Genomic DNA, 7500 nt, shown 5'->3' with positions numbered 1-7500 from the left:
GGATTACCTCAGATACCTGATTAAGCAAGGGGATGCTGGGGCTATGAAAAGAATTTCTGATCACCTTCTTTCCCTCTTAAATCTCATTCGGACATCTTGTGCTCAATGAAGCAAGAATGAATACACTTGGAGTTACATTACTGCTAATTTCATTTGCTAGTTATAACATTGCAGATTCTAAGATGCTCCTTGAGATACAATTATTACAACTATAGGACCAATCATTTCTATGTGAGTTTCATTGATCTGTGAAAAATGACCATTGTTCTTTGGGCTAGTTCCACATGAAGGTTTACGATGACTTATTCTGACATTTAATTCCTTAATCATCAGACCCAAATAAAATAAGTCACATCAACACATGGAATTTATAACAAAGGGTGCTACTTAGTGAAGGGAAATTTCTAAAGACATGCTTTTTAGCGTGTTCCTCAATGAAACAATACATTTCCATTGAGTAATTTCATCACAGTTTTAATGGGAAAAAAGCCTGCGAAATACTACAAATAAGCGGTGTTTTTAGGATTACCAAAGAACACCGCTTATTTTTTCGTATTTCGTAGGCTTTTTTCCCATTAAAACCGTGATGAAATGATTTAATGGAAAAGTATTGTTTCATTGAAGAGCACGCTAAAAAGTATGCTTATAGAAATTTATCGCTACTAGAAATAAGCAGTGTTCTCAGTTAATCCAACGTTCATTTTTATTATTAAATGTCTCCACAGCTTCATTGTAGCAAGCAAATAAGTGGCTAACACAAGCCCCTACCTACATGCAATGGAACCACTCCAATATATAGTCGATTTTACAGATCGACATCATTCTCCTGCTGCAAGGGAAAACGAAATCTGAAAAAGTTGGATACCCAATGAAGGCTGACGTAGTGATGGCCGCAGTGTCAACAACCTCAAGGCGCTTCTAGCTATCCTTTAATTAACAACTTCTGTATCTACTAAAGACAGTTAAAAGGGGCTTTTTGCCATGACAGCCGCAACATGCTGGTGGGTGGCGACATTCTGCTGACAGGCTTATATTCAGTCCTTAGCGTTGTTATTGTATGCCTAATGTGACTTATATCGAGGAGTTTGCTTGTCTCTCCCTACAGTTAGAGTTGTAAACTAAGTTAGTCTTTGATTCTTAGGACCCTCTGGTGGCTGTGCTATTCCTCATCAAAAGGATGGTTACCAGGCTGGAGCAACTAAGCTGCAGGCTTTGCGATATTACCTTCAACTGAGGCCGGCAAACTATGACCCCAACTTTCCCAGATGCCCTAATTTCAGAAAAAAAAGCATACCTACATCTACAAACACAAAGCACAAAGGCTACCAATGCCAGCCACTGCCTTAATGAAAGGAGAAAGTACCCAAAGGTCCATCATTGGTGCCTAAATCAAAGAAGTCCCTTACTTGTACTGCAGTTACTGATAAGGAACAACAAGAATGCATTCCAAACACAGGCCCTGAACAGTAGAGAAAGCACTGGAAAAATAAACGTCTATCACCAAACTGACTACTAGACAGCTTAAGGAAATAGATGCACTTTGGAAGATCATAAACAATGGTGTAAAGCTGAAGACACCATACAAGAGAGTATCCCTAAAAGTCTGCAGCCACTCCAACCTGATAAACAGTCTTGTGATGAGGAATTATGCTGCCACCAGGGCATCAGTGAATCAAGAACCAACATGGACTACAATTTTACAAGTGTGGAAGAGGCATGCAAGCTTGATATAGTTACACAATGACAACCCTAAGGTTTCAACTTCAAGCTCGCTACAGCAACAACGGAGGCATCCGCCAGTCTTTAGTAGATAAACAAGACCTTATTAAAGATATACACATTGTTGGCCAAGAGGGCAGCCATGGTGGCTTGTGGTCACTGAAGCAGTATCACACCTGCATTGAATGTTCTCCCTGCAGCTGAAGAAAGTTCCGCTGCAAACCATCACGACTCACCACAGCTGAGGGAGGAAGTCTTTTGGAGTCCATCCTGTATTCCATTTAAAGTGTGCGCACTCACATGGAGAGCAATGAGACTATTAATAGGAATTGCAAATTCCCCAAAATAAAATACTCGTGATGATATAGAAAGTGTAAAGAGACAAAGCATCCCAGAAGAATAATTGTCGGTTAGAGAATATGAAATAAAATTATGGGTCAGGCACGTTGGCTTAAAACCGCCTTAACAGACTCTCTTAACCTAACAATCATGACCGTTCATAGCACTGCCAGCAATTTTGTCCAAAGTATTATTATGAACAATAAAATGAAGAAAAGACACTATCTCAACAGTGAAAACTCTCTCCCGATAATCTTCAAATGTTTCCTTTATTCATCTCGAATTCCTCAGGTGATTTTTTATTACTCGCAAATAGGTGCACTATTCCAGGTCATCACGGGTGCTGTTTTTATCCCATGTTTTAGTTCGTAACTGACAATTGATCTCAAGAACTAAAAAGAACGTGACAAAGTAACTTGTCAGTCTTTTGTTTAGGTTATTGTTCCTGAAATAATAGAAGATCAACGCCAGACTTTTTAATGTTTTGCGTTGTTAGAAGGATTCTCCGCTACAGAACGTGACTGATTTAATATCATAAGCCTACCTTGTATGAACAGTGATCGACATTATGACACGTCTACCCGTGATCTCGAACTGTTTTCTAACTAATTCTAGAGCACGCGCAAAATACCTTCTTAATTAATGTTTATACAGAATCAGTAATATGTTCTAAATTTACGTGACGTGCTGTATGTCATAATCTTGATTTCATTTACAAACACTTTTACCCTGTAATTAGCAGCATAGGGCGAAATATTTTAGAATACAATGTCATTTCCAGCACAATAGCCTAATAGTGTATGCATGTATGTATGTATGTATGTATGTATATATATATATATATATATATATGTATTTATGTATATGTGTATATATGTATATATATATATAATATATATATATATATATATATATATAATATCTATGTATATATATTCAATATCAAACAGTTACTTTTTATCAGATACTTATGTGATTGTAATGACGACAGTGCCCTCTTAACTTTTCGAATTCTTCAAACTTTTGGATACACTTATCCCTGCAAGGTGGTCTGGATGGCAACGCGACCTTGTTCTGTTCCGGTCATCAGAATTACTTCATATTCTTCCATTTGGATCTAAGGTTTCGTAGTGACAAGCGTATCCCGAAAGTGTGAAGAATTCAATAAGTTAGAAGGGCGCTGTGATTATTACTATTACACACAAGCACACACATACACACATACATACATACATGAGGTGTTAAGTGATTTAAATTCAAAGGAGGTGACTCTATAAGATATTGTGAATGAGAAAGGCAAGTCTCAGAAATTGCTTTCTGAAAAAGAGCTGCATCACCTAATAATACGTGGTTTAAAATACAGTTACTCATATATATATAATATATATATATACATAGATATATATATATACACATATATATATATATAATATATATATATATATATATATATATATATATGGGTAAAAGAGTTTGCCTGATTATGCGTTAGTCTAGGAGAGATGAAAGAGCAAGAAGAGGAGTGACTGAAATCAACCTACATGGCGTCGAAGCGAGAGTGAATATCGAAGTTAGTTTTCCTTGGTGTGTATTCAAAATGTGACAATAAAATGCTCAAGACAAGCGAGTTCACTGAGTCAGCAGAGAGAGACATTGGTGATCTTGGTCCTCGGGAAGAAGGAAAAATCAGAAGCAGAAGATGGAATAGTCAAATAACCAAGGGGGAAATAAATATGATGCAACTGTTTTTGGGAGACGAAGAATTTGTACTGAAAGAATATTAAATACGAGAACGGTTTATGAGCAAGAACATCATTGCAACTTATAGTGCAGCAGATAAAAAAAATTTTTTTTTACTAAAAAAACTTCAGTTAATGATACAAGCATAAAATTTGGTACATACCTTCTCCATAGGCCACTTTCTGAAAATTACTGGGTGTCCACTCAAAACTCCAAAATGGCTGCCGTTTTTCAAGATGGCCAATAGTCAAGGTTTTAACATGGGACTAATGTGCCTCTGGTCACATTTTTATGCATTTATTTTGGTTATACACATTTTAGGCAGAGTCACGAAGCAAAGGTAAAATGTATATCTGTTAAAGATTTCATACAGCATATATAAAACGAGATGGCATCCAATATGGCAGCCAAAAACCTTAAATAATCGCGTCTCAGGATTCAGTAAGCATGGGAAAATGTCTTCCTGTACAATAGAATAGTTTGCAAGTCTATATATTATTTAGGCGGTGGTTTCATCTTTAGTGTTAGTTTAAAAGAGTGAATGTCAGCGCACAACAAGGCACTGCTGTGTAACTCAGCATGGGGTTCAGTGTCTAATCTTTTTCACCATGAACAAACTCCACATGTCCAGCAGACATTCTTTGAAACGATCCTGAAATTATCTCAGGTCCTACAAGACTTAGGAAACTATTTCCAAGAAGACAGTGCAGATTTGTGTGCAATGGACTCCAAAGATGTAGCTCATCCTAACTCTGCTGAGCTTGTTCATACTCACTTAGAGAAAGGAAAGTCTAGCACAAGGAATTTGTGAGAGACTAGGCTGATAATCCATCAGGAAGAACGGGTTTGACTACTTTTGTAAAAATATGCCTGTTACAGAACCATCAGAACAGAAACAAAAAGCTGAAAGATGAATGTCAGCTTTTCTCCAAGCTATTCATTTCCTGTTAAAGCAGGGAATGTGACCTGCAGGAATTCTTTAAGCACGAGAATCAGTTGTTCCCTGCATCTTTGAGTGAGGGAAGAAAGATTTACAGCTGTCAGAACTTCCAACTTTCCTCCATACTTGAGAAACACAGGTCACTTCCGGACTAAAAGCCAAAGGCAGATGACATTGTCATTGATGGTTCGGCTTTGGTCCATGCATTGCAACCCAAAAGATCTAAGAGTTTTGCAGAATATGTAGCCCTTGACTTTCTGCTAAGAATTAGCACCTATGCTAATGTGCACAAGTCAATACATGTTGTCTTTGATGTATAGGTCATTAAGTCTGAAAGCTAACACAAGGTCCAAAAGGGGACACGGGAAAATGCAAAATGACAGAAAAGAACACCATTCCTTCAAACTGGCAAAACTTCTAGGGGAACAATGACAAGTCAGAGCTGTTTCACTTCCTGGCAGACAAGATTGGTCATATGTCTGTACCACACTTGGTTATTGTAACCAAGGAAACCCAAGCATTTAGCACTCACAAAATGAATCTACTTGAACTGGACAAATGTTCTCTTGATGAGGCAGACAGATGCATCTTTGTCCATGCCAGATATGCTGCAGGACAGGGGAGCAAGTCTATCATGGTCAAAGCCAATGACGCAGAAGTCTTTGCCATTGGCCTGGGTGTGTTCCCAATTCTGCAAAGCATTGGTCTGCAGCAGCTGCAGCTCAATTTTGGCTCAGGACAGGGCCTTCAATGGATTGGCCTTCACAATCTGTAAAACAATGTTGGGCAAGAGAAAGCCAAAGGATGCCGTTCTTCCATGCATTGACAGGCTGTGATGAGGTCTCAGCCTTTACAAATAAAGGAAAGGAAACAGCATGGCAAACATGGGACATTTTTGCAGAGGCCACTCCAGTTTTTCCCAAACTCAGCAAGTACCCACCAGCCATCGAAGGTGGTAATTTGAAGATTCTGGAAAAATTTTCTGTGCCTCATGTATGGCAATGTGAATGAGGTCTGACTTTATTGTTTGCCAGAAAACAGAGACCATATGAAGCCATCCCTCCAACCAGAGCACCTCTGCTTCAGCACACCAAACGTTCAGCATAACAGGCAGGTTGTGTATAGGATCCAGCTGACTGGGGTTGGGCGAGGACTGGAAAGTCTCTATCTTTCTTAGTTGCAGAGTTATCAAGCAAATTGTTTCATGGCGGCCATTTTGTACAACCTCTTTATCACAATGGTAAACATTTCAATAATGATTTATTCAAAGTGTCAGAAATCGAAATAACTAGCGGCCACCTTGCAAAGTGGCTGCCATATTGAAATTTTGCATGGACACCACATTTTTAAAAAGATGGGGTTAAAATGAGCACTTATGCTAAATTTCATGCTTGTATCACAAATAGAGGTATTTTGCTACTTATCTATTGCACTATTAGAATGAAATATGCAAATGAAGAGAGACTGTCTGTAAAGAATTCTTGTGTTAATGCAATAAGTAATTAAAGGGTTGTTGAGTGTGGAAAAAGCACGTAGTGCAAATTTAAGTGATACCCGTAAATAAGTGCAGAAAAAATTTAGTGGAATCGAGGGTACGCTGCTAAGATGAGGTGATGACAGTGTTACTGAACAACTTACCAAAGTGAGATAGATATGCCTGGATAAGAGAGTGTTGCAAAGGAAAGGAGGGAGGGAGTCATCATTGTTCAACTGTTTTTTGTTCAGTTATTTAAAAGTGAAAGATGACTGAAAATTGCAGAAGCATAAAATGACTCAGAATCCACAGGTAAGTAACCGTACAAATATATTTAAAATGTGAGGCTACACAGAGAGCTTTCGAGAACTGTATGAGTCTTCTCGTTGTTGTCAATCTGACTGACAAGGAAAATCTGACTGAAAAGAAGAATTGTACAAATTCTCTAAAGTTCTCTATGCCGTATCACATTACAACTGAGGAACTGTTTTCTCCATTTTAAGACTCGTGTTACTATGAAAGTATAACAAGAAAATAATCTTGTAGGATTTCTTTGAGAAAGTAAGGCAGATAAAGCTGAAGGTTTAGAGAAGAGGTGTGTAACTTTTATGAACAAGGTATCGACACAAAGCCACTTTATTGAAGTGAAGTGTGGATTCTAAAATGCAAATGACAGGATAAAGATAGAAGTTTTTGAGAAGATGATTATCACAGACAAGATTCAAAATATGAATAAGCGGTTTGGGGTGACTACTTCATATCGCCAGACTGAAAGCTGGTGAAGTGTGCATGGTACGCAAGGTTTGAGAGAAAAGAGATCGATCCCTAAAAAGTGCTGGCTAGATGGGGTGTATGGATATGCTTTCATGTCCAGGAAGCAAATGAGACTGTTTATTTTGTTTCCAATTTAAACGGGGCCAAGGCCTGTCACATTGGTCTTGCCGTAGGTCCATGGGGGGTTGCCTAATGGATGGAGGGGGGTAAGAGGCCATAGGAAGGGATTGGCCGAGTAGGGGGAGTTTGGTGAACGAACCCAGTGTGAGAAAGATCTTAGCATTTATAATTCTCTCTCTCTCTCTCTCTCTCTCTCTCTCTCTCTTTTACCCTTTCTCTCGTTGGGCGGCTGGGCACTGGGGCAGGACTGCAGGTTCCAAAACAGGCAGCTGCTGTGCAGTAGTACGGTGCCCACTCAGTGTTTACTGTGTCGTCTACAAGTTGCGTGAGCGCTTGGTGAGGTGCGGTGATGACACCAGTGTTTTTTTTCAAGTGGTGGTTAACTTTTTTCTTT

At 38.7% G+C, this 7500-nt stretch overlaps 1 protein-coding gene across 3 annotated transcripts in view; it reads left to right on the top strand.

The window, feature by feature from the left end:
- Positions 1 to 7500, top strand: part of LOC135220868 (aminopeptidase N-like) — a 72584-nt gene that overhangs the window by 17096 nt on the left and 47988 nt on the right. Inside the window, exon 1 of one of the 3 annotated variants that reach the window (XM_064258457.1) lies at positions 7399 to 7500. This exon is cut by the window's right edge and continues 177 nt beyond it. The exons of the other annotated variants lie outside the window; for them this stretch is intronic. The gene's annotated coding sequence lies outside the window, so the exon portion shown is untranslated. Of the gene's footprint in view, positions 1 to 7398 lie in introns of those variants that run through there. 3 annotated transcript variants of the gene reach the window in all.

Source organism: Macrobrachium nipponense, chromosome 2, assembly GCF_015104395.2.
Source record: "Macrobrachium nipponense isolate FS-2020 chromosome 2, ASM1510439v2, whole genome shotgun sequence".
NCBI lineage: Eukaryota > Metazoa > Arthropoda > Malacostraca > Decapoda > Palaemonidae > Macrobrachium > Macrobrachium nipponense.
The sequence above is the reverse complement of the archived record's forward strand: the minus strand, read 5'-3'. Positions and strand labels throughout refer to the sequence as shown.